At 40.8% G+C, this 27,283-nt stretch overlaps 1 protein-coding gene across 6 annotated transcripts in view; it reads left to right on the forward strand.

Moving 5' to 3' along the window:
• The first annotated feature begins 787 nt into the window (after positions 1-787).
• EPS8 (EGFR pathway substrate 8, signaling adaptor) overlaps positions 788-27,283 on the forward strand; it is a 125,939-nt gene continuing 99,443 nt past the window's right edge. Inside the window, exon 1 of one of the 6 annotated variants that reach the window (XM_066184455.1) lies at positions 788-1,362. The gene's annotated coding sequence lies outside the window, so the exon portion shown is untranslated. Of the gene's footprint in view, positions 1,363-1,631; positions 1,884-2,222; positions 2,311-2,568; positions 2,736-6,882; positions 6,931-27,283 lie in introns of those variants that run through there. The other 5 variants (XM_066184453.1, XM_066184460.1, XM_066184454.1 and 2 more) reach the window with 5 other exon arrangements.

A 27,283-nucleotide genomic window follows, 5' to 3' on the forward strand; every position in this document is an offset into this window, starting at 1 on the left:
TGTCTCTGTTCCTTTAAAATGTTTTCTTTCGATGTGAAACCAAACAAAATTATCAGCCCACAGTGGTCTTCTGCATTTGTGTTCTGTCCTTTGTCAAGGGGAATTGGAGCAGGGGGTGGACTTGGGCTTCTATCCAGGAAAAAGGGGGAAGAGAGGCACTGTTTATCGCTGCCAAGGACTGAAGCCGTCCCCAACTTTTCTTTAAGAGAATCTCTCATATTTCTTTCTGCTTCTCATGGGGTAAGGACTTTAAGTATCAATTGCTGTTATTATTTACCTAGGGAGTATGTGTATGGCATCTGTCATAGTTTGGAAATGTCAGTGTTCCTGTAAGTTTTATTCACAGCAATTACCTAGGTAGCCTCTCCATAATCAGATTCTTTCAAGATTTGAAGGTTTGTTGGAAACAAACTAGGGAAGCATTTGGTATCTGTACATTTCAATATTTCAGTGCTTGTTTGGGTCCGTAGAAGTGGATTTTTTTTTTTTTTTAATGCTTTCCTGTTTTGTGGAGGACTTTCTGGACCAGAAAAAATAGCAAAATAGCAAAGACAGAACTGGTAGAAGATACAGCACGGCAAGGGGCTCTGCCAGCTCCGAGCCAGGAAGGGGAAGTTGGCTGAACTGCATCTGCTTCCCTCCCTCTCTCTCTCTCTCTTTTGTTTCCTTTAAGCAGGGTTAAGGTGAACTCCTAGCAATTGTGGAGTGAGGCCCCACCTCTCCCAGCCAGATCTGCAGGCTCGGGTTACTCTCTCCTGCCTGGTTCTCAGGAGCCCACAGTGAACTTCACGCCTGCCTGCTGTCCCTGCCTTCAGCCCGAACCTGCCAGAGCCTGGCCAAACAACACTCTTTGTAGAACTCACACCTTATTTCAGGAAGATTTGCTGGCAAACACCAGGTCAAGGATGGAATAGCACCACTTGAGAAGAGATTCAGCAACCAAATTGTGCAAATATTAGCTGAGCAATATCATCCTGTCCACGTTTTATCAAAATCGGGAAAATCCATGTCCTCCCTGGAGAAGCCGTCAGGGGCAGGACTCTGGCAGTGATGGCTCTGACTTCACCTGCTTCTGCAAATGAGTCACGGAGTGTTATAAAAAGCAAGGACCTGCCAAGTTTCGTTTCTTGGAACTGAGTGGGAATTTCAGCAAGCAGCTGCCTTTCGTTAGTTTATACTTTTCCTCTGCAGGTTTCTTGGAGAGGGCCTGGAATCACAGAAACTTTGCAGCGTAAAGGACCTGTTGCTCCGTTTGGATAACCGTGGCTCAGTGGAAATAGCTGTTTGGTCCAAATATGATTCTGATCATCCTAAGGGATCTTGGTGAAGCCTGGAAGGAGCCTCGGGAACGTAATTAAGCAGGTGTGTAAATCTTTCTGGATTGGCAATTGAATCCTATCAAAAATCGGGAACAGAACCTCAAAAATCAGATTACCTCTCCTATGCACGACCTGAATAGAGGTTCTTGTCATACGTCTGATGCTGTTAAAAGATTTATTCTTTCTAGCTTTCCTCTCGAGTCACATAAAAAACTTACTTGAAAGAGAAATCAGTGAAAACAGATTCTCGTGGAACAGCCCAGTTTTAGGAGGGGAAGTGGCTCATTATAGCAATCCCGACTGTGCTAACAGTGTAGCGTGAGGACTTTGGCTACCTGCAAGCGTGCCGATAGGGACCATTCCCCTGCGCTCAGCGAAAACCACGTGTAAATTGTCAGAGTGGGGAGGAATGTGGTGCCAGATGGAAACAACATAAGCAGCTGGGAGATTTCATCCGGGATTTCAAGCGAAGACGGGAGACTTTTGTTCTGGTAGACCAGTCGCTCCAAAGGTGGTTTAGCTACACCTACTTCTTCGGGGAAGGATGTTTGCTTTGGAGTCGTGGTAGGTTTTGTGTGTGGCCTTGTATTTAATTTTTTTTTTTTTTGTAAACCTTACGATAACTGAAGTCCCACAGTTCAGCCCAGCTCCGGGGTGCTGCGCTCAGCACCTTTGCATGGCATGAGCCGTGCAGGGAGCGGGAGGAGGGAGGTGGTTCCGCGGAGGGAGCTCCGGGCGGCCGCTCCGCCGGCCCGGGAGCTCCGCGCTGCCCCTCCGCGGGCCCGCCCCGGCTGCGGGCTGGGGCTGGGGCCGGGGCGGGGCAGGTGCCCGGCAGAGGGAGCTCGGCTCCGCTCCGCTCGCCGCGGCTGCTCCGCTGCCCGCCCCGCTCCCGCACTTTGTTGGCGGCGCGGAGCGGAGCCCCTGCGCCCGCCCCTGCCCGGAGCCCCGCGGCCACCGCCGGCCACGGGCCGGGAGGAGGACTCGGGGCAAGGTAAGGGGGTTGGCGGGGCGGGATTTCCCCCCGGCGTCGAGGCGCCGGGTTGTTCCGCGACCCCAAAAGCCACCCGGGCAGCCGCCACACGGCGGATTGCGGGGCGCTGCCCCCGGCCTGTCCCTCTCCCGTGGGCGCTGCCGCCGCCGCCCTGCGCTCGGACAGGGTGCTGAGAAGTCTCTCCCGGCCCCCCCGGCGACGGTGGTCGCTGCTGCAGCTTTTCTCCCGCCTGGCTGTACAGCCACGAAGCCCTCCGTGTGTGTATAGGTGTGTGTGTTTGTGCTCTCCTGCCGCTGCGGTACCGCCACACCTGCTCGCACCTTGCCCGCCGGGCTGGCACCGCGGCTGGGCATCCCCGCCGGAGCCCGCGGAGGGCACCATCCGTGCCGCTGCCTTCCTCCTCCTCCTGCCTCACCTTCTACCAGGTGACTCGTCTTTCAGTCGTTACTGGGGTATTTTTTTTTTCTCCATGACTCGTCTTTCAGTCGTTACTGGGGTATTTTTTTTTTTCTCCAGTGGTTCAGCTGGCTTTCCCGTCTCTGTTGCTGGTAGCGGGCAAAGAGCAGCTTTGGGGTGGGATAATCCTGTTGAATGCCCGCGTTTGTTTGGTGCTCTCCCCTGCTGTCTTTTATCTTCCCCGCTGTTCAGCCCTTTCATTCTCTCCGGTAACTTTCCCTGGCGTCTTTGCTTCTTCTGCCCCTCTCATCGCCATGACACGCGCTCCCTTACGCACTGCCAGTGTGCGAGTGACCTGGGCACACCTTGGAAAACAGGTTCGTGGCATTTTGAGGAATCATTTAAGGTGCTCCTGCCTCCCCCGTGACCTCAGTAGGGCTTGCATTGTATCCAAGAAAAGCGAGATGTTTCGGCTTTCACTGAAGCATAATTTCAAACCAGCGAGTAGCAGGCAATAGAAGAAAGGGTGGAACAGGTTTTTCTTAAGGATGTTTGAGAACCAATCCTCCCACTCAGAAATTGTGCATTGCCTTGGCTCGTGAATCTTGTACCCTCCAGAGTGATGTGACCTTTGGTGGAGTCTGCTTTGTTTACTTGAGGTGAAGTACTGAAGGTAAAAGTATTGCTCCTCTGCATTGTGCCTGCTGAAATATTAACCAAATGATGGATCTCGCATGCCTTTGAAGCACAGATCATGTTTTAATTGCTCCTCTCCTTCATAATCAAAAATGTGGTCCTCCTCCCTTCCTATTGACTGTCTTTCTTCTCTTTTGTGATTGTGCAATGCCTAGACGTCAGCTACAAAAGTTGCTTATATGGGAGAACATAAAAGTGACCATTTTTGTTGTTAGCAACTGGAAATACTTAATCAGCACTGTGTGCCCTGGTCTCCTTTCCCTGGAATACCCATGGAAACGCTGCCCTCTGAGGAGAAGAAACCTCTCCTGGGTCAGGCTTGCGTGAGTTGGTGGTTTCCTCTCAGCAAGCGGGAACTGCAAAGAGCTTGTGGAGTTTCCAAGGCGTAAGGGAGACGCCCCATACCTCCTCTGATTCACAGTTCACGGGGAGTGTAGCGTTATTAGCATTCAGGTAACAAGATACTGTGCTCAAAGCTCCACGGGAGCAGGCTGTGGCTGCTGCTTGCTTTTACTGGGGAGGCTGTGCGAGTGGAAGTGGCTTTGGGCTTGAGTTGTCCAGCTGGCTTGTGCTGTCACACACTCCTGGAGGCTGGGGTGTTGAGTTATGCCTTCTCATGGCTCCCAGTGCATGTTTCTGAGTTATTCTGTAATTCTGAAAGCAGACAAAGCGTCCCATTAGATTTATTTGGAGGGAGGTAACGCCCCAAGAGCAACAACAACCAGTAATGATTAGGTGCTAGTTATATACAGCAGTAACAGAGAGGGCAAGATTAATCTGAAGTTACTTACTTCTGCTGCGAAATGCACAGATGGAAAAAAGTACTGAAGTTTTCCACTTGGTGACAACTAAATTCTTGAAATATAGTTGATTTTTCTCTGTCCATAGTCCAGCTCTAAATGGTGAATCAGTCACATTAACTACTGCATTTTTTCCCCTGTGGGTGACAGCTTATTAAAATCTAACATCTGAAGTCAAATAATTGAAGCCCCAAGGGTCAAAATAGATAAAATATATAAGAACTCTTCAGTTACTGTGGGGAGATAGGAGAAGTCTTGAAGTCCACACGACAAAGATTGCAGTAATAAAGTGCTTGCTAACTTTGGTTTCAGTGTCTACCACTTGTTGCTCTTCTATTCCTGGTTACAATTCCTGTATCTCTTCTACAGTGAATGACTGATCAATGCACAAGATTTTTTCAAAGACAGCTTGTGGCTATGGCAGACACAAAAAGGAAGCCCTTTGGTGTGTGACCCCTCCAGACTCCTCTCTCTGCTGTGGGGCCTGGTGGCCAAAAAGACGTTTAACACCTTGGGGCTGTGTTGCTTTACAGTGCAGCGTGTGTGGCCTGATCTTTGTATCTCCATTCAAAGTATATTTTTCAGTGTGAAAATTCAGTATATAAGAGGTCCATTTCTAGTTTTCAGTGCTAGTTCTCTAGTTTTTCCATTATTCAAACCTGAAGAAACTAGAATTCCTGCTTTTGGGGAGGGAACTGTAACTGGTGCCATTTTGTCTTAACTCCAGAACTGGACTCTGATTCGTTGGCCAATTTATTCATCCAGAACAGTGACATTGTTTTGTACAGTTTTTGATTTAACTCTGATAGCTAGGAATTTCAGTTTTCTCCCCTGAATTCCAGCTTAGGTGATGGACTGCATCTGCACTTTGTTTTGCCATGAACTTCAGCCGTTAGTGTAGTCCTGAGCGACCACTGGCAGTTTCTCCCTGCTGTGCCTGTAGAGGAATTTAGGTCATAATAAATATTAAAAAATTAAAAAATAAAGTCATTGAAGGTTACATCTAAGTCAGTGACACTGCTTTGGGTGTGTGTAGAAAACATTTGCAGAAGTGTTTATAAAACAATGCTCTGCAGTCACTGAAACCTAATGTTAACACAAGGTGTCTTTTACAGCTATTGACACTCGGAGTGTCACAGCCTTCTTGGAAAGACCATGATGAGGGGGAGGGAGAAGCAACCTTCACATCTTTATTTTTTTTTCCCTCCTGATTTTGTGTCATTGACACTGAGAGATAAAAAATGAATCAGAAATGGAAATGTTAGCATTGGCTTTTTAAGGCCTGTTTCATTGAGCTGTGGCCGTGAGCCTGCAATCACTAACACGTCTTTGATTGTAATGTCAGTTTTAGTAACATTTTTAAATACTAGCCAACTCAGGGCCTTGAATTGGTCCTAGCTGAAGGTTTCCAGTCCTTTCTTCCCTTCCCTCTCCATGCCACTGTCTCGGTAATTAAAGTTAGGCATGCTGTGAATCTCCACAGGGTTAAGATCTGACATGGAAATAGCAAATTACAAATTACTTTCTTTGCATTTATTACCTTTGTCTTTTGATGAATAGACTTCAGCGACCTTGTGCATCCTGAATAGACAAAGTCAGCAGATGTCTCTAGCCTCAAAGGTGCAGAGTTAGTATTTTCCATGAAGTTATCCATTTCTATGGGATTTTCTGTTGTGTAGTTTTCTGATGCATGACAGGCATCTTCATTACCGTGGTGTGGTGACAGGGGATTCTACTTGCTTTTGTTCTTAAAGCCTCACTCAAGTTGTCACTTTGACCAACCATGGAAATTGTTAGGTTCTCTATAAAGCTACAAAGGAAAAAAGAATAGCGAAAAAAATCCAGTATAAACACAAAAACGATTAAACCTTTCTCCTGGAAAACTGTCAAAACTTTGAGTATTTCAACAGAATATTTAATAGAAATTAATAATTTTAAGAACAGTATCTGTTGAGTTGAAGGTAGGTGTTATGAGTGTCCAGTAACTTAAAAAAGGTTTCATACAGAAAACATGATTGTTTGGGAGTTTTGGTCTTTTTGTTGTATGTTTCATTATTGATTTTGTTTTGGGTTTTTTGTTTGTTTTCTTTTTCTTTTCAAGAATGCATTGATTTGGCATTAGAGAGAGGATTTGTCTTTGAATAATCCCAAATGTTACAGTTCGCGGATTTTATAGATTACCCCTGCAGGTAAGGGAACACCTGATTCCTTTCAAGCTTTCCATGAGTGCAGGGGAACTGTATTCAGTTGAGTTAATTGTGAAACTGCCAGAGCTGGTTCTTGGGGCTGGAGTTTGCTGTAGCTGCTGGATGCTTCAGACTAAATGTACTACAAGAGTTTCTCTTATTGTCTGTAGCTCAGGAATGCTTGTAACTGGAAAATAAAGTGACTCCTGGCGGATTTGTATTTATTACTTTGATTTTTTGCTCCTGCATGTAAAAGCATTTTTCAAGATTTGACCAAGCAGAAAATCAGGCACTAGGATTGCAGCTTCTCCCTTCAGTACTCCCTTCTCCTCCCCCTCACCCTCCAAAAATTGTCTCAGGTGCAAAGAGGAGCTGAAAGTGAGGTGTTAGCAGCACCTGCTTGTTGTCCATTAGATAAGCCCACACCCATTAGGAAATGGTTTTTAACACCGCCTCACCAGAACAGCTGCATCAAACTTGTTCCAAAAAACATGAGAAGTACATGACCACATAGAAGTTCACTTGCTCTTCAGTACTTGCAGGTACCTGGTGAGATACAAGATTATCCCAATATTCTCAATGTTTTGACTTTAGGCAGACTGTGACGTTGCTGTGTTTTGTTCCGGTAAAGGTCCTAGTGAGTTGTCTTTCACCTGAAATGTGAACTTTGGTTAATGAGCATGTTTTTTCATTCTGGGGTGGTTGAGAGGGCTTAATTCATCCCTCTGAAAGCTCCTTTCATGAAAACTGAGGACTTTGCTCCTCCTTCTAATGTACTCTTCCTTCTTCCGCAGCCACTGATCTTTTTGTTTCCACAGTGTGTCTGAGGTGTAGTCTTCTCTATTTCCTGAGACAAAGATCTTTTTGTTTCCAGTGTAAAGTCTAATTTGAAGTAATTAGCCTGAAGAAAGCTTTTTTTTTTTTTTCCCCCCCCTGCTCCATAAAGGTTTAGAAAGACACTTGGTGTTTCTGGGTGTTAGGTAACTGACTAATGCAGGGATTCACTTAAGAGTTCAATGCCTGTGAGAATCCCAGTGTACATCATAAAAATATTTTTGAATGAGCTGTTTTATTACTCTGAGCATGTGAATGTGAGACCTTTGTACAACGAGTGAGACATTTGTCTCGTACATTGTCTTATGCACTCAGATACATGGAGAACTCAATGATCTGGCAAGGATAATGCAAGGAAATTGAGTTACATCATGAGGAGTTTGTAATGTCATGTGGCATTAAAATTTAGCTTGATGATTTTCTGTGCCATTTGAAAAATGGCGTGGAAAAGTCAACCATTTATACTTGTGCAAAATAATTTTCAACTTTGCACAACATGTCTTGGGAAGGCAGTGAGCGCATTGTTCTGCCTTCAGCTGGAGATAAAAATATACATCTGTGTTTCACATTCAGAATTGGGTGGCAGGCTGCATATTAAATACATGTGTTTTCTTCTTTCCCTTCAGTCTCATCTCAGACTTGCTTTTCCCAAAGTGGAATTATTTATTCTCTGCTCCACTTCCAGTATTATTTATTGGTTTGCAATTCTTCCTGTGCTCTCTCAACCCTTAGTCTAATGTTTCATCTTTGTTTCCTTCACTTCCTGTATTCAGGAATAAAGTCTTGTCCAGGGCAGTGGGCTGGGACGTAGAGGATGGGATCTGTTTCTGTTTTAGCAGCAAAATTTGTTAAGGCTAATCAGTCTGGGCTAACTGGTAATTAGCCTCTTGGCTAATCTCACATGGAGAGGGCAGGAGAACATGAGGAATCTGGACTTTATGCCTTCCTGTCTCTTAGGTAAGTCACCCCTGGGTGACAAATGTCCTGCCTCTGCCAAGGAACAGACACAGCTTCTCCACTGCAGTCACAGTGTCCCTCCTCATGGTTGCTAAAGTGCTGCTGCCTTGAGAACCTTGCTCTCAGCTTTGGTCTCACTTCTCCCTGCTCAGCATGGCCTCTGGATGAGCTCTTCATGTTTTCCTTCCTTCTCCACTTGCCTCAGCCGTGTTTCTCCACCATCTTCCATATTCTGGTCCATCCTGATGTTGAGTCTTGATAAAACTTTAGTCTCCTGTTATTTTTTTTTCCTCTTCTGTTTCTTTATTTAACCCATATTTCCTTAGCCCCCTTTTTTTTTTCTTTTTTCTTTTTTTTTTTTTCTTTTTTTTTTTTTCTTTTTTTTTTTTTTTACATCACTCTTTAATTGCACATAGTGCTCCATGTTCAGCTTCATGGTACTTCTTGCAGTAAAGCTTTTGCATACTCAGACCCAAATTCTTTTTATCCTTTTGTGTCCTTTATTCCAGTGTCTTCTCTAAAGCATTTCAGATCCACTGTTCTCAGTGGGAAACATTGCCTGAGAAATTATATGGGTAGCCAAGTCTTTGTGGGTTAAGTAATGTCTTCCCTATAATGCTGTGTACTTTTTCAAGGCAATAATTTTAAGCTCTCATCATGCTGTTCTAGAGCTCGAGACCTTACTGGGAGGTGTTAGAGTGTGTGTAGGCATTTGTTTTCCCTGTGTGAGTGAGGTGTCTAATACACATCAAAAAAGGCCCTTCAATAAATAGTCTTACTGAATATGAATGTAAGGTATTCTCAGAAGTGCCTTCGCTATGTGGTGGAACGAGTTCTTTTCTACTTAGAATTTACAGTTTTTCTCACTTTTTATATGAAAGCTGAATGTTGACATGCAAGTGGCTTGGGGCAGCTGGCAGCAGGGAGCTATGTCTTCCCAGGGACAGCACTGATTTTTTTTTTTTTTTTGGAGGAGGAGGTGGGTGCTTGCAGCATGAGAGTTTATGTCCCATTGGGTTCTTTGAGTATTTTAAGCTGTCCTTTTATAACGCTGGAAGTTATTGTCCAGACATCTCCAGTCCCTTTTAAAAAAATAATCTAAAAAACTCGATTTTGGAAACAGCTGTTTTGTCTCTTTCTCGGTTTTCCTATTTGTAAACAAAAAATATATCTGTCTCTCAGGTGTTTTGTGAGGCTTAATTAACAAATATATATACAGGCTTTTGAAGCTATAAAGCAGCATATAAATGCTAAGTAGTGTTATTATTACCACCAGCTGCTTTGTTGTAATTGAAGTAATAAAAGTTTCAGTGCCAGTGGTTGTATTGCCCTTGTCTAAACAGAGTTTTTGTGAACTTGGGAGACTGAGGATGGTGGCAAAGTGATGGTGTAGACCATACTGAAATACAGTGTGTGGGACAGCTATGAAATCTTTGTGAAGACCTTAAAAAAATTAAACAGTGATAATAAAAAAGAAAAAGTCCATAACTGGAAAAGAATAAACCTTCTTCAGCAGTATGCCAGTGTTTAGAGGTCCCAGAACTAACGGGGGGTTGTCAGTGCGGTGCAGTGTCTCCCTGGTTAGGAATGAGCTGGCAGCATTTGCATTGATGACTCTGGCATATAAAAGAAGGAGCTTTTAGAGATGATTGATAATTTGTAGAATAGGAAAAGTAACATGGTATAAATCACAACTAGCCTTTACCATTTATATTTTTTAAGGTCTGCTTTTGTAAAACATTCATGACTTAAAGCTGAGCTATTTTTATTGACGTTCTTGTGCTTATCTCACATAACCAGCTTGTTAAAAGCGGATATGAACACTTTTTAAGCCTCTGGCTTATAAATTGTGAGAAGGAGAAAAGAAGATTGATTCTAACAGGCTTGAAGGTAGATTCATTTCTCTTCTAGTTAGCAAAATGAGAGAGGGGGAAGAATTAAACTGTAGACTTAGTGAGCCAATCAGTTTCAGCCAGGTTGAAAATCATTAGATTTAGCCCTAATGTACAATTTAATTGTAAAAGTCTAACCTAAAAGAAAATGAATTCAGGGGAATTCTGTTTTGGTAAATTGATGATAATATCTCTAAGTTATTTCTGCCTGAAGTAACAAGAGTATGGAAAAAGTAAAGTAATAACAACGGAGCAGTGAGGAGGAACAATTATTTTGCAAACATCTCCTGGGGTTCAGAGGGGGTTACTTGGTCGCATTAAAAGAAGAATATTGTGCTGCTTGAATGTTGGAGAGGATTGATAAAAACTGTGGTTTGAAGAAAACATCTCTGTTCTTTTTACTGTAAACATTTAAGATAAGATGGAAAAATTTGGAAGAATGCAACATCTGTGAGTTCTTTCAGCATTCTTAGTTTTTTGTTATGAGATCTTGGTTTTAACATTGGCAGATATTTCTGGTGCATTTTAGGGGTTTTAATTTATTAAGCTGGACTGTCAAACTACCTGTAGCAAGTAATCTGTGTCTAATAATATTTTAATATTTAGTAAAATGCTGGTTTCAGTTGTAAGGGATGTTTCCTAACAGCTTCTGGATCAGTTCCTCTTATGAAGCCCTGAGTTAGTTAAGGCCTTAGAGAGAGCACACAACTCTGGATCTTGGGTGTCATGATTTCATAGTGGCTGTACTGCAAGGACTTTGAAAACAGAGAGGATGCAAAGTAGGGACTTAGTCATTTATGATTATAGGTAAGCAAATTTTCAGACAGCTTTGAACCTTGTTAAACATCAAGGAGAAAAGTCCCCAGCCCTTTCTTTTATTTTTATTTTTTTTTCAGTTTTAGGCAAATCTTACTTTAAAAACTGCCATAAAATGTATAACCACAAAGTAGTTCTGCATAGAAATAGAAGCACTTTAAACACACAGAGGCAGGCAATATAGCCCTAAGGCACATATGGAGACAACCCAAATGCTGAATGTTAGGTTCAGAAAAGGTTACTGCTCAAAATATTTTCAGTAGCCAAGTGGAAGACAAGTCACAGCATTGTATTAGAGCTGTTCTCTTTTTGTGTGAGACTGGTGACACTTCACTGTGAATAAAAGTCTGGGGATTTTTGACAGCTGTGGGAAAGAGCCACTATTTTGTGCTCCCTGTATACAGTGGTAGAACAATTAGATAGGAATTTATTTTTCTCTTATTCCAGACTGTAACATAGAGTAGCATTATAACTATCTTTTGAAGTACAAAAAAAAAAAAAATCTGCCTCTGGGGCTATCATTTTAAAGCATCACATGAAATGCTTAATAAGACTTAATAAGGTCTGCTCCTTACACATTTTAAGTGCAAGGAAATGTGTGTGTTGAGACCTTGCTAATCGTTCATTTGCACAAAGTCTTTGCACAAAGTCTCTGGCTTGTTCCTTAACCGTCAAGGATTTAATGGTGTGCTCCAACGAGATCCTGCATTACTAGGTTGTAATTATTTTCATAAGGGATTCTGCACTTCACTTGGTGGTGGTTTATGAATTATCATAATAAATAGAATGAAATTGCTGTTGTCAAAACATATGAGCAAAGTAATCTGATTCCCATTGTTCGTGTACTCAGTGGCTCGTGGAATTAAGTGATACCCAGTGGACTTCCAGACAGTTTATGCAAGCTGGTGAGGTTTGCTGAGCTGGGTTTTCATGCTTGTGGCAAATTAAACAGGGGTGTAACTGACAAGGAACAATTCCATGGAGCCAGAACCAGGCTCTAGTTGCATGGGACATGGTGGTTTCTGTGCCTCTTGGCTGAGCACGGAGGTCATTGCTGCTGTGGCATGTTCCAAACCCGGATATGGTTCTGCACTGTAGACATATCCTGCATGCTTTTGTGGAAATCTGCATCTAGCTAAAGGAGGCTGTACAGAAGATAGCATGTATCACTTGCTTTTCATGTGGAGAGAGTCAGTAGCATTCCATTTTGGAATATTGACCCAGGATTTTCCCTTTGGTTTATTACAAATCTTTGTATGGTCGTAGTCCCTCCAGATCTTAGCCAGTGACTGGAGGCTTGTTGTACCAGGCACTCAATTTCAGGAGAATGTTATTATTTAAACATTATGTCTATTTTTAAGTCAGATAATCTATAAAACCTGTTTAAAACCACAAGAGATCATTACATCATCTAGTTTGACCTCCAGAGTGTACGAAGGAGGAGACTTTCTGCCCTTCTATTTCTGGTAGAAAAATATTAATCAAGTTTCCTTGGCTTTCCTCTCAGAGGAAGATAGACACAGTAATTTAAACTCCCTGCCCCTGGCAAACACCGGCATTTTTCACTAAGTACCTTAGTGAATTTTTAGTGGTTCTTTGTGTGTAAATCATGTGAGTGCCAGGACGTGGTGCAACCCTCTAGATGCTGTTGTTTGTGTGTATATATTTAAAAATATTTCTCTCTCTCTATATATCTATATTTTGGCACATAGCAGATGCAATCCAGGTTTCTTCCTCTAGATACACACCTTTTCCCCAAAAGCTTTATAGGCTAAAAGCAGGTGGTCCTGGAGTCTCTACTTCCATCCTTCATGCTTCACTGGATAAATTGTGTAAACTCACATCACTCTCTGAACCACTGTGTACTTGTCTGTGTAATCATTTTTTTGCTCACGTGGCAGACCGAGGCACTTGTTTGCACGGCAACTTTTAAGAGTTAAAGGCCTTTTTACCCTTTGTGGGGAATCCATGGGAGTTTTGGGGAGGTTCTTGTGTAGGTTCACTTTGATTTTTGGGAGATTTGTGCCCTTCCTGCCTCCTAGAGCATGGAACTGGTGGTGTACAGACTCTGGGGTGTCCAGACGCATGCTGTGCTAGTATTTCCAGTAATGCCAGCAGTAACATTTTTTTTCAATATTGTCATTTCTTCCTCATGGCTTCTATCAAACAAGATTTACAGATGTCACTACAGGCAATTTAGTAAATTGAGTCCCAAAATTTGGTTTCAGTGGGAATGTTTCACACGTGATGGAAGTCCTCCTTGGTTTTCAAACCTTCCTTGTAGAGTTTTAATGCAGTGACTTCTTGAGGATGTAAAAAAAAAAAGTGGTAATTTTACAGATGACCTTGCTCTTTATGCTTTCCCTGCATGGGACTCTTGCTTCCAGTAATGAGGAAATGTTCTGAGGCAGTGTTCTTGCCACGATGACATAAAATAACAGAGACTTCCAGTTATTCCCCTGTTCTTGCCCTGTAATAGACATGTGCCTTCAGGGACCAACTGACCTTAAAAATTATGCTTATCTGGAGCTTGGGGTCATTTCTGTTGTGCAGATTTATTTTTTTTTTTTAATAGGCATTGGGATGGTGATACTGCAGTCACTGATTAGAAACCATAAAAGATTAGTATTCTTGATCCAAGTGTGCACTCTTTACTCTGGACACATATTCCCCCTAGAGCTTCTAGAAATGCTCTCAGTTGTTGCGCTGACAGGAAGAAAAAAGCAGGAAAACTAGCCAACAATTGCCTAAAATTTACCTTTATGAGTTGGAAGGCAATTTTCAGCCCAGGGATAAAGATCGGTAGTGATGATCATGAGTGGTTCAGCTGTGGGTGAGAGGGTTTCTGCAGCATCAGATCTTTGATCTCTGAGTAGTTTGTTCCACTGATATTAATAGAACAAATTGTCTGTCTGCCTGTTTAATGATTTTGAGGTCGAGGCTCAAAAATCTCAAATAAAAGAAAAAAAAAATACCCAGGACAAAAAAACAAAGCAAACCCCAAGATAATTTGTGTGCTTGTTTTGTTAAAGGAAATGTAGATCATTTGGGAACAATTTAAAAGAATTTGTCACCATTTTTGTTACTTTTTTCTGCCCTCATCTTACTGTGAGACACATCTTTTATTTGAAGTGTGTCCTATTTTAAACAGGCATTATGTTTTCATGAAAACTTTGCTGGGCAATGTCTTAATTCCAGACATAAAAACAAATAAACTAAGAAAAATCCTCTGTTTATCTGAGATGAGAGGACTTTTTCAAGAAAAAGGAGAGAGAGAGAGGGGATCTAAACCAACTTAATGGTCTCTTTTGTCTGTCTTTATGTTCCTTAATGTTCTTCTGCAGTCCTCAGGAATTACATTATCTCATTGGGATGTCATTGGGGTAGTACTACAAAGGAATCTCAAAATGCTACTGTCTTTAGACTGTACAGTGAAGAGAGGCAGAAAGTGCTGCAGTACGCTGTTTGATCTAGACTGATTCTGATTTTACTCTGTTTGCAGGTTTCAGATGAGAGGGGGAAATTCAGAATTGGTGTGGGTGTTTAATGATGGATAACATCTTTTGGATGCTTCCTGCACCTCAGTGAAGTAAACCTGAGGACTTACATCTTCCTCTCGGGGATATTAATTTTACATAGAGTTGAGATCTCTTGTGTGCAAGGTTGGCTATTCGGGCTTTCTAATTAATTAAATCTGACAGCTCATCCTCAGTTTTACTACTTGGTATTGCCTCAAACAAAGCTAAGCAAGCTTAGTGTAAACTTGCCCGGGCTCTTCTTTATAGAAATCTGTCACATGTCGTGTCACTTGCAAGGCTGTTGAAGGAGCTGTCACACAGTTGAGTACTGGGATTGTAGAAGTGGGTGTATCAGCAGTGCTGAGTGAAGTGGAGATGGAGAAATGGGGGCTGTTGACTGGGAAATGAGCAGGATGGTGTTGTGGGGGACTGACTTCATCTCCACTAAAATCTTCAGGATCTGACTGTTGAGGGCTATCCCAGGGTTCCTGGCCATGAGGCTCTTAGGTTTGTTTTTACTCAGTTCTAGCTAGATTTACCCCTGTGAAGGCTGAGCTAAATGGGAAATGAAATTAGCCTCTCTAGTTTTCTTCCTTATGACCCCTGTGTTTTTCATGGCATCCACTGTATCGATGGAGGGCTTTTTTCCATAAATATTTTTACGGTCTCCAGATCTTTTGTGCTGACTGCAGACCTCATTGCCAGGTACTAAACAGTGAAAGCAAAAACTACCCCAAAAATCTCTGATAATTCAATCCCCGGTGATGATACCTGGTGAGCCTATGGAAGTGGTACCAAACAGAGGTCTGGAATGGGGAATATCAGTGCTGCCACTCAGGAAATTAGAGTTTGTAGCTTTTATCCCTCTTTTGCAAAGCCCCAGGATTCTTCTTTTATCTTGGTTCAGTCTGCAAAGTCTTGTGGAAACAATAAACTGTCTCGCCTCCAGTCTTGTGATTTTATCTTCAATTAATAACAAGTTGTCATTTCTCACAAAGAGAAGTACTTTTCCTTGAAACAAAAATGGCTTCATTTTCTTGAGGATTCCACCATGTTAGCCAACACATTAAATATGGTGGTTTTGGAGTTTGTTTGGGGTTTTTTTTTTTTTTTTTTCTAATAATCTTTGTGCTCTCAGGAGCATTGTTTTGCACTGGATTTTAGTGAGCCATTTAAAAGCAGAGGTCTCTTTTGCCAATTTGACTGTGATACTCCCTCTCAAAAAAAATCAGTTACCATTTTGAGAATGACATCTGAGTCTGCCTATGTTTCTGCATGACTGGAAGCTGTCACTACTCATTGAAACTTATTAGTGCTGGAAATGGATATGCTGGTTCATCTGCCGGGGATGAAACATGAGGCACCAGCAGTCGAATTTAAATGTGGTTCCCATGAGGAAAGGAAGAGGTGACTGTAGGGAGGAGAGTTTGGACAGTGAGCGGTGAGAGGCTCCCAAAGAGGCTTTGGGAGCTTTGCCTACAGGTTGCTGAAAGCAGATTGTGGGATTTCTTGATGATTCGAGAGAATGCTGTGCTTTAAGATCGAAGTTTAATGGGAGCATACAATGCTTTAGCTGAAGATTATACTGTGGAAGACACTAAATTTTTCTTGAAGAGGAACTAAAGTTAGGAATCCTCCTTTTGGGGTGGGGGACTGAGCATTTGAGAAATTAGACTTTTAAGAGGGCAGGTGCAAAGTTTGACTCAAAGCCAAGGTTCTGTAACAGCTCCTGAGAGTCCACACATACACTGAAGGGATGCCAAATGATTCTTAAAAATACGGACCTGGGGAATGAAGGTCATGACATATCTGTAAAGGGACCTGAAGCCTTCAGCACACACAGCGAGTGCTGCTGACACATTGTCACTTTTCTCATCTGAAAGGGCTGTGAGCCAAAAGAGTAGAAACACAAAAGGAGTCCCTGAGCTGTAACTGGTCCTCAACACATCATTGATGCTGTTGGTTTTACAAGACTGTAGTGGGTGATCCTGTATATTGTAATTCTTTTTTTTTTTCTTTCTCACTTCATTATATCTAAGTATATTCCCAGTGCAGAGATTATTCTCCCCTATCTCTTCTCCCATTCTCATGCCTAAACACAAGCCCAGAGCTTGCTTGTGATATGAATCCTTGATTGGCAGTGCCTTTACCATTTGAGACTAGTGGTGTGCTAAAATGTACAACTGGCATTTCAGAAACTGTAAAGCTGACCTGACAAAGTGTGATTTTCATTCCCCCCCCCCTTTTTTTTTCCAAATCTCCCCTTTTCTCAGCAAGTTGTAGATGTGTCTTGATTCTGATCTGTCACGATGTTATGTCACTGGTTAACATTTCTGCAGCATTTCTGTAACATTTCTGCAGAGAACTATAGAACACTGAAATTCATACACTCTGAAATTCATAAATAGAATCAAAACAGTGTAGTTATAAATGAACCTCGATTAAGCTTTTTTCTTTTTCCTTAAGTAGAGTTCAGTTTGCAGCGGAAATTCAGCAGTCTGCAGCTGACAGAGAGTGCAAAGGTGACTTTCAAGGTGATGGGAATGGTTAGGACAGACCAGATTTTAGTAATGGATTTGTGACATCCACACTGCCTCTGAATATCCCATTTATTTCTCTGAAACAAACTAAGAGTTGTTGCTCTTTGCCTAAAGGCCAGCATTTTTAAAGCAAGCTTACAGTTCTCTCAATCTCCCATGCAACAGCTTGGAGGCTTTTCCTTGACAGAGTGTAATATTGTGAGGAAAAGGAAGTTTTGCAACCCTTAAACTTCCTGAAGACAAAAGTTACTGCTAAGATTCCTTGGAAAAAAAAAAAAAAGCACAACAAAATATTCAATGAGTCATAATTTACAGGACCATCAGTTTTCTTTGATGGTAACAAGGTATTTTTTTCTATTTATCCCAAAGAAAGGCATACTTTGCCAGCTATTTTGCTGGTGTTACACTTCAGTATTGCAGTCATATTTAAAGGAATAGTATCCAATTTCATCCATCAGTAAAATGAGGATGCTTCTGAATTATTAATAGAAACTCTTCACATCAGGTTTGAACATTGAATAAAAGGAAATGAGGAATCAGTTGAATAAAAAAACCGAAAAAATTCGAAAAGACTTGACATAAATAATGAAGTTGGACATTTGCAGAAATGCTTATTAAGGAAAGCCATTCCCATTGTAACAATTAGTCTGCAGCTTAGTGTTTGTGCAAGAGAATTCTGCTTCAGTTAACAAAACTGATTTCTGTAGCACAGTGGTGAGACTGCCTCAGACTAAAACTGAAATGTTCTCTTACTAAAGAACTAGTGCTAATTAGTGAATGAAAGATCTCTTCCCAGTAAAGTCACGTTTCCTGTATGAACTAATGACCCAGTTTTAAAGAAAGCTCTTACCTGATCAACCTTTGAGGTATTGCACTAGGCATTACAGTTTTACAATTCTTACGCGAAATAACATTTCTGGAGGATGTGCCTTTATTTAATGAATGTGTGCTGAATGTCTGGTTTTAAGCTCATGGGGACTTGTTCTCCTTGATGACTTTTTTCCCCACACATCTCATTGTGTTCTTGCTTCTGAATGTCTGTTGTGCACAAGGTTTTCTCTTGACCTCCTAGAGAAAAAATATTGGATTTATGATCCTAAGTGAAACATTTTTACCTACTTTTTTTTTGTGTTTTTTTTTGGTTTGTGGTGGGGTTTTTTTGTTTTGGGTTTTTTTTTTTTTTTTGGTTTTTTTTTTTGTTTTTGTTTTTGTTTTTGTTTTTTTTTTTGTTTTTTTTTGGTGTTGGTTCCCCCCCCCCCCCCCCCCCCCCCCCAGATATTTAAATTAGCAATGTATCAATAGTGGTCTTTGTCCATGTTGTTCCCACAGCTGCAGTAGTAGAGCATCAGAAATCTGGATTGTCCTGGACCTTGAAAGTTCCTTGAACCTTGTTGTCCTGCCCCTTGAAAGTTGTACATCCCACTGGGGACTTGAGTTAGGTGTGTACACTTCATTTAACTTTCTAGCACTTCTCTGCAAATGTGTTGGGTCTGTGAACTCCATTAAACCATCATCTCTGATGTACAGAGGAAAAGGAATCCTTCCCTCTGTCTCTGCCTTCCTTTGCTGCAGCCTGTCTGTGATATCCTCATCACTCTGTGTTGAGTGAGGAGCTGAAGATGCTTACCTGGAGCTGCCTGTATGCTGATGGGCACTGATGATAGGTCACATTAGCAGAGTTACCTGCCTCACATAGGGGCACCAATTTTGTCAGATAATACCCTTTTCTGACCCAGAGATGGGGCAGCTGAGAGGCATTTTAAAAGCTGTTATTCCATTTTCAGTCTCATGTGAATGGAGAGGCAGTACAGATGTTACAAATCACGCCATCACAATCAGAAGCCAACCATTTCCTAATTACAATACATTAAAAGCATTTCTTGGCCTATCAGCTTTTGCTGCAGAATGCTGTTAATGCCTTAAAGCCAATCATCTAAAATTACCCCTCAAGGGTCTTATTACCATGCACCTTTCATAGTTATATTTCTCCAAAATATCTAATCTTATTTGCAAAGCCATCCTTTAAAACTTGTTTCTAGTTCCATTTCTCTCTCAACAATGTCCGTCCTATTCCATGGCATTTCTAAGTCAACATTTCTTATCTCAAAGTTTGCATACAAATACATATTATGTGAGCCTTCTGTTAAGCTTTAAAAATTCTCTGCGAATCCATTTCCCACATGGTCCAAGCTCTTGGTCTCCATCAGTGCCCTGGCTGTGGGAAAGGAACACTTAAAGAGCTGAGCATGACACAAGGACACCCAGCAGAGACAGTGCAGGGGCTGCTGCTGGGTTTGGGCTCCTGGAAATCACTTTCTCTTACCCATAAAGCAGCTGGCATTCTGTGCCCTGCCTGGGCATTGTTTCCTTCTGAAGCACCTCACAGGTAAGGGCTGACCTTCAGAGTTAGTCTTCTGGAGGCTGGACCTTGTCCAGGGCAGCTCAAACATCTCTTTTCATCACCCCCTTCCTAGGAATACAGCAGGAACTCCATAGGGACTTAAAGGAAAGAAGGAAATCCTCATGGAGAAGAATGTAAGTGTCTTGGTTTGGGAACAGTAAGGAACCATTGTGTTGTTGTAGAGATGGTCATGACACACAAAGTGACACAGTATTAAGTTTTCAGAACGCTCTTTATTATAGTTGCATGCTGTCTTTTGTATAGTTTTTACAAACTTTGAGGGCAACTTTTAGTTAGGTAATAGCTTTTTTTCATTATTTTATTAATAAAAGACATTCTACTTGTTTATCAAATCTATCTATTCTTAAATTTATATATTTACATATTTTCTTTACTAATTCTCATCAGACAAATCCTTTATTATTACAAGCACATATATTTTTCACTTTTAAACTAAGTTGTGTTAAAAGAACTTTTTATTCCTAAAATAATTTTATATAAAAACTTAGAAATTGCTAATTAACTACACTTAAAAAAAAAGGCAAGTTAACTTTTTACTCTTTTCTTACAATTGTGTAAATATTTTTTACATTATATAGTGGGAATTATACCCTCCTCTTTGATTTTTTTTTTATGCTTTTATTTTTGCCAAACTCTAATCCAAAGTGGTATTTTAGGAAGCCAGCATCTCCCACACCCAAAAATGTGATGATTTCTCTCTTTTTCCTTCTGTGTAAGATATTTTCTCTTAATTTGGGTGATGTTTTACCATCATTCATTCTGTGGTAGGACAGTGAGCCAACCCTTTTGGTGCCTCCCAGGCACTCAGTGGAGCAGAGCACAGGCTGAGTGCCTCCCTGAGCTTGCAGCTGGCTTGAATTATGTTTGGGTTCCTTTTCAGTCTGGCTGAAGGGTTTAGCACCATCTGTGAGCTGTTTGCAGGCAGCAGTGGGTCTCATGTTCTGGAGTACCTTTGGGTGAGAGAGAAGAGGGCCTGGGAGGGGTGGCAACCCCTGGTTTTGGTGTACTTTGTGTGCACGTGTGGTTGAGATGTGCCTGGACTGGCTGCCAAAAAATCTTCAGAGGGTCTTTCTCAAATCCTGCTGGCTTGCTACACTCAACTTTTGTAGGCTTTTTGGTACTTTTGGTACCTTTTTTTTGCTGCTTACTCAGTTCCAGGAGTTGGATTCCTGTTGCTTACTTCCCATCATCAGTTGGTTTGTGGCACTGAGTGATTGATGGCTCCTGGGGCCTTTGGGGTAAAAAATAAAGACCAGATGGATCTTTCTATGGGCCCTGCTCGTGGTGGTGTTTCCTTGGCTTTTTGATAAGTAGAAGTCCATTTTCCTGATTCAGGAGGTAGAAAACTCTGTATCTTCCATTTGCCAGGATACCGTGAGGTGGGGATTCACTAATCCTGCCAATTCTTCTTTGCCCTTGGACAATATTCCTCTATAGATTTTGTGGGTTATTTTTGGTTTGGTTGGGTTTGGTGGGGTTTTTTTTAGTCAATTTTGGTAAACAAGTTGTATTTGCTGAAGGCTAGAGATACAAAGAAATTTTGGGTGGTGACCTGAACCTTTATGTTGAGACATTTTTGCAGAGCAGCTCTTTCCGGCTTGCAAGCCCTAGGTAATTTGTTTCCTCTATAAGTCTCCCTGAAGAGGAGGCAAGTGTAAAATATTTAAAAACACAAAACTCGTAGTCAACTTTCTGCCTGTTCTGGAGGTGGAGGAGAGAGCTATTATGTATTACCCTGCAATTCCTTTTTTCTTTTTCTTCTCTTTCATGATGTTGATACTTGGGAGTGGGGTGACATTTTACATAGTTATAATTAGAAATCTATTGTTGATGCTTTGCATCTCAGTCCTGACTGGAATGCAAATAACCATCCAGCTTGGTAGAGCAGGTATATTTTATACCCCCAGGACACTGATTGAGGATAACTGTGCAAGGCCACATATATTTGCAAATACAGTGGGAAGCATTGCCCAAAACTCCCTTCCTTGTCCTACTATTTTGCTTAAGCTGGAACATAATGCGGTGAAATGTGTGGAAGAATAAGTACAGACACTCTGATATCAATCTGTTCTTTCTTGATGGGCACAAGCTGACCAGAGAGCTCCTGCATCTGCTTCTGTGTCTCAGTGCTTGTCCTGGGAAGTGCTCAGCTGGGGCAAGAAGTTCTCCTCTAGGCTGTGACAGGAATGTTATTTTCAGCACTGGTTTTGCTAGGAAATTCGCTGTGGAAATAGCACTGGAAGCTGTGAAATTGCAAAGGATTTGCAGATTTCTGAAAAAAACCCCCAAAACCAAACAACCAAAACCCAATATGCCAAGCTGAAGTTAGGGTTTTAAGAACTGTCTAAGCATTGATATATGGGGAAGTAATTATTTCCTTGCTTGGCTAGAGGACTGCCAGCTTTCGTACTGTCAAGAAGAATGCACATGTAACCTGAATAACACATAATCGTGTCTCACTGGAACTTAAAGATATGATTTACAGGACTTAAAGGCGTTTTGTTGTATCAGCATTGAGGGGCTGCAGCACAAAGAAAAATGCACTTCAAGTACCTAGAAAAGAATTAGGCTGAAAAATAATGTCATGTTTTTAATTCTGTGAATTGTTATGTCTCTGAGTAAGCCTTGTATGCAAAACATTTTTACTTCTCTCAGGAACATTAAACATAATATTCTCATTTTCCTGTTACTGCAGCATTTCTGCAGTTTGGTAGTAGGTATTTCTTTTTCTAATCCATCTGTGCCCACTGTTGGGTTTTGCCACTGCTTGCAGCATTTCTGGCAGTTTCATGGAAATCTGTAGCATTCTAGGGACAGGGCTTTGCCGTGGAATTGCAACTCACTGCAGGAGGAGGTATTTAAATTCCCGAGTTTCATGTTGCCAGCACTGTGGTGACAACTTTCTTTTCTTGTCCCCTCTGCAGCCATCCATGATTGCTCGTGTCAGGATAAATAATGAGTGACTGAAAAATAAAAGGACCAGGTGACCTTAACTCCCCTTTCTATAAATACAGCATCTTCCTGCCATAATTTTTCCGAGGGAATTTGTTCCAATGTTGTTGTTCTTACAGACTGGGGAGTGTGTTAATCTCCTTACTTTCACAAGGGTCTTTCACAGGGATCTTGTGAAGTTACTGGCCCAGGCATCACAACTAAACAAACATTTACTGAGTTAATTTCTGTATGCTATGGGTGATAAAACTTAGAGCTACTACAGACAAGTTTTTGCTGTGTAAGTGGGATTTTTCCTCTCTCAGGGAAGGGCTGCCTCAGTCTGGAGCAGAAGGTGACAGGCACAAACTGAATTCTTTACCTTTGTTCTGCAGCTGTACTCCAAGTCATACCGTGTCTACATGAATTTCCTACGAGGAGATTTAGAACTCTGAGATCCTGCCCTGAGTGTCATTCTTCTGAAGGAACTTAATAAATTGGCACAGGACCTTGCCATGTCATGGTTTGTTGAGGTCCTGAGGCAATATTTAGTGTAACAGAATAAGCAGTGCTCCAGTTAACACAGTCATCTCTTATGCAGGGAGATGCATTTATGCCTTTGAAGACAAAGAACCTTTTCACTATATGTCCAGCTATTATTGTTAGTTCTTTGTGGGGAATTACCACATCTTTGTTTTCCTTTGGGCAGGGAAAGAATTTTGCATGTTCTCACTGAAAAGCCCAGTGTTTGAAGACATAACACTTACATGAGGATTAACTTTTAAAAAGGCTCGAGGTCCCTGTGGAGTTGCCTGAGACCATTAATAAAAGTTTGAATTTTCAGCCTAATGTATTAATTATGTTTGTCCAATTCCTAGAGGACCAGTAGATCAAATTAATCTTAATTAAATTTAAGCCTGTGATAGGAGGGGGAAAAAAGATAACATTGTAGAGTTTAAAGCTTGAAAGAGTCACTAGACAAGCAGTCTGATACTTTTGCTGGTTAAAATGTAAATACACTTTTAAATTAGATTCTTGTAATACGTTTTAACTTACTTATTTTTGGACTGGAGTTAGACCTTCAGTAAAATGGCTTTTGTCTTCACGGGAAGATTGTTTTTCAGACCAATAGGTTAAAGCTCTTTTGATAAAGCTCGTCATGTCGTGCTAAGGCCTGTAAATTGTTTTGATGATGATTTGCTACTCTAATAGTAATATTAATACTACAAACAAAATTTCTATGGTGGATATTTACATGTACTCAAAAGAGAAAAAGCTGAAAGTGATAAAGATGGAAGCCACTTATATTTGTATTCTCAAGTTGACTTAAATCTTCCATTCAATACCCACTCTAGGAATCCCTTAGATGTGTGAGACCATGCAGAATTACTTAATCTCCTGAGGATGTCCTGCATTTTAATAAAACAGATGTCAGTTTTGCATCTTGAGGTTATTTCTTGTTTCAGAGGAGATTTTTTTCTTTTTATTTAAATCCAAAAGAAAAGGGGTTTTTAATATTTTATCAGGCTAATATTTCCTCTTGTAAAGCAACAAAACATCTCTCCATTTCTTATTCTGAAGAGTGTATTTAGTGCTCTTTCTGATCTCTTCTTGTCTCATAACAAAATTTGTGTACAAATAGGCATCACCAGATTTTTTTTTTTCCCCATTATATTCATTTCCAGTGTTTTTGGGCTGTGAAAATCAGCTTTGGTCTTCTAGAAACATTTGTTAAGAGCTGTCATTTACCACTTCTTTGGCCTGGTTTTTCATCCACCTTGTTTTAAAAACAATTCCTAGAAGTTTGCAGGAAGTTTAGCACAGGATGTTCTTGGTGTAATCCACCGACACAATTGATATATTTTATACATTTATTTCTAGGTTGGCAACATTAAGTATCTGATTTATGTTTGGGGGTGTTTTTGCATGGCAAGACACCTACCAGCAGTGTTTTGAGCCTCCTGGGAAGTGAAAATATTTCCTCTGGAGTATGATTTTGGTGCATCAAAAGCTTTCTCCCTCTTCTTTTCCCTATGTGTCTGTTGTGTATGTCCTTTCTTTATTTTAACAGTCTTTATTTCACCCTAGCAAACAGAGGGGAAACTGGATTTATTATTAAACTCTAATAAGGGTGCACAAATTGTTTGGGAGTTCAAGACAAATGACACCACTTGGGCAATGTAAATAATGCAGTGGGTACCTGACAGACTGGAGGCACTTCTAGAGTTCTCACCTCGTCACATCTCCTGCAAACAGTTGGAAAAGGTCAACTTCCACTTAGGCTGGGAACTGTTGCTTTCTTCATGCAGGCTTAAAAAGATTGTCCCCAGTTTCTTATGCTTCTTCCTCCATTTTTTTCTAAGCCTCATAATAACTAAGTGAGAATGTATTTTGCTTTTCCCATTATAATCTCGTATCTTGAGTTTTATGATTTGGCCCCAAGTTTATGCCTCCATGCAAAGATGTGGAATCTTTGCCTCTCTCAGTCTACAAGGAACAGCATTTTATTCACATTTTTCTTGAATTTGTTTACCAATTGGAGGGTTTTAATCTTTTCATTCATACACATGAATTGATATTTTATGGCCAAAATTGCAAGTCTGAAATGTAGCTTTGAATACATAAAATAACAACGTAATGAATGTTGTTTAAAATGGTTAGAGCAGATTTCTGATTTTATTTATTTTCCCCAGAAAAATTCTGGTGGCATGATTAAAATGATGAAACATTGGATTAGGAATTGTTTGTTCAGAGGGATTTTATGTTTCAGTGTGTTCAGCATTGGTAATGACTCTATGCAGTGAACAAAACCATACACAATTGAAATACTTTGTTGATATCAAGACAAAATTGTAGGCATTCTTGGAAACTTAAAGGCTTTTATATATTTTTTTTTCTTCTGGATGGGATACACAAAAGTCCCTTTTGGTTGTGTAGATTTTTAATGTGCTCACTTTGTTGTCTAGCAATGTTGATTTAGAGTTACTCTGTTTTGATCATAATTGCCATGCAAAAATAGTGTGGAAATAAGAGAGAGAAGCAGAATGGTCAATACAGAACCAAGGAAAAGTATCTGTATAACTATGGGACGGGGGTTTTTTTTGTGTTTTTTTCCAGTTTGCAGGGAGGTTGAGGCATTTTGTGTTTGTTTTTCTATATGATCAGAAAAACTGAGGATAGACTCTTTTGTTTGTGGTGTAAATCCTGTTCTTGACCTACAATGAATATTAATTAACTTCTGTACTTATATGTGCTGTGTTGCAGAATCAGCTCCTTATTAGTAAAGGCAAATAAAAGCATAAATGAGAGGATACAAGGAAGTCAAAGAGAATCTGGGATCAGATCAAGGGCAAACACCCTTGTTCCAAAATTATAAAACAGAGGAAGAGAGATAATTAGAAAAGTCGGAAGGTATTTAAGCATGAGAATTTCCTTTTTATGTACCCTTAACTTTTAGAAGGGCATTACTGCAAGACATTATTGAAAGCATTACTTTTTAATAGACTTCAATAAAAGAAACATTAGCAACAAAACCTTTATAGAGGGTAAGTGGTGCTTTGTGTTGGTTCTTCTGGGGGTTTTTGTAGGAAGTGGAACCTTTAGAAAACTGATTTCTATGTTCAGACTTGATTAAAGGAAGATAATTTTGTAACTGGCCTTTGCAGGGCTCCTGATGAGTACCTGGCTATCACTGGTACATTTCCTCACCTACAGGTAATTGAGGGAGGGATTTGTCCTACAGCAAAGGAACTGTCATGTTTGATAATCTCGTGTAGGATCTGAAGAGAGTAACTAAGCCAAGGTCTCCAGAAATCCTTGCACTTCTGACTGTCCTGAGCTCTGTCCTGCCAGTCCTGGCTCCAGACTGATTGCCCATTTTTAAAAATCTAAGTAAAGGAAAGAAAACCAACCAAAAAATCCCCAACCCTCCCCCCACCAAAAACCCACACTGAAAAAAACAAACCACATTTTATAGTTCTTATCACTACCATTTTACTACACTTTTAATGTGATCTATTCTCATTGCAGTAGGAATTACAAGTTATGCTCTATTGGGAGCATTGCAGATTCTTCAGAAGGAACAGGGTAACTCTAAGAAAACTGCCACCTTGTCCTTGTTGTAGACTATTAGGTTCTTGATTCTTCTTTCAAAATAATGTCACTTTTTTTTGTTAGACCTGATAGGTCGCCTGTAAACAGCTTTGCTCTCTTTTCTTTGCCCCCCCCCCCCCGCCCCAATTGCATTACTGGACTAATAAAGGCTATTACCTTGCTTTTCATAGTTGCATTGATCTTTTTAGGTAGATTTAACTTGGCATGTGTTTTAATGTGCCTCATTGCTTGTAATAAACCATTAATTTGTGGAGATCAATAATGACAGGTTCAAGGTCTGTGGTCAGTACACAATGATGGAGTAGAGAAAAAAGGTCCAAGTTGCTGAATTGTGTAAGGGGTTGCTTAGAGTCAGAGCAGAGGTTTTCTGGCTTTGGTGGGCAATATCAGAAGAGACTGGAAAACATCCCAAAAGTGCAGTGCTTTGATCCTAGGGGACTAGATGATCTAGTCAGGGATTGTAACTAGGATGAGTGTAAAGGCACAGGTTAGAAAGGACATTTGAGAAAATGATGAGATGGGCTGAAATTCTGCATCCAGATGTCTCAATACTGTGACTCTCTTGTGATTCCAGGTAAAAGATAGCATGAACTGCGAAGACTGTGTGGTTTTATAGTTGTCCATAAACAATGTGATTTGATGGGCATGAGTATAGGAAAAAAAATTAAGAGGTTGGTAGAAGTTTAGGCTGTGTCCATGGTGTGTTCTATCTCCTCTTGGGTAAAAATTTAATGAATCTACGTTTTGATATAGCTTCAAGTAACTTCTGATTACATCATGATGGGGAAACTCCCCCTCCTCCTCAGCTACAAAGAGAAAATTATTGGCACTAAAACTAATTTATTACTACAGACTATGCTTAAAATTAACTT

This window comes from Chamaea fasciata, unplaced genomic scaffold, assembly GCF_029207755.1.
Source record: "Chamaea fasciata isolate MVZ Bird 193981 ecotype frontalis unplaced genomic scaffold, bChaFas1.0.hap1 SCAF_5, whole genome shotgun sequence".
NCBI lineage: Eukaryota > Metazoa > Chordata > Aves > Passeriformes > Sylviidae > Chamaea > Chamaea fasciata.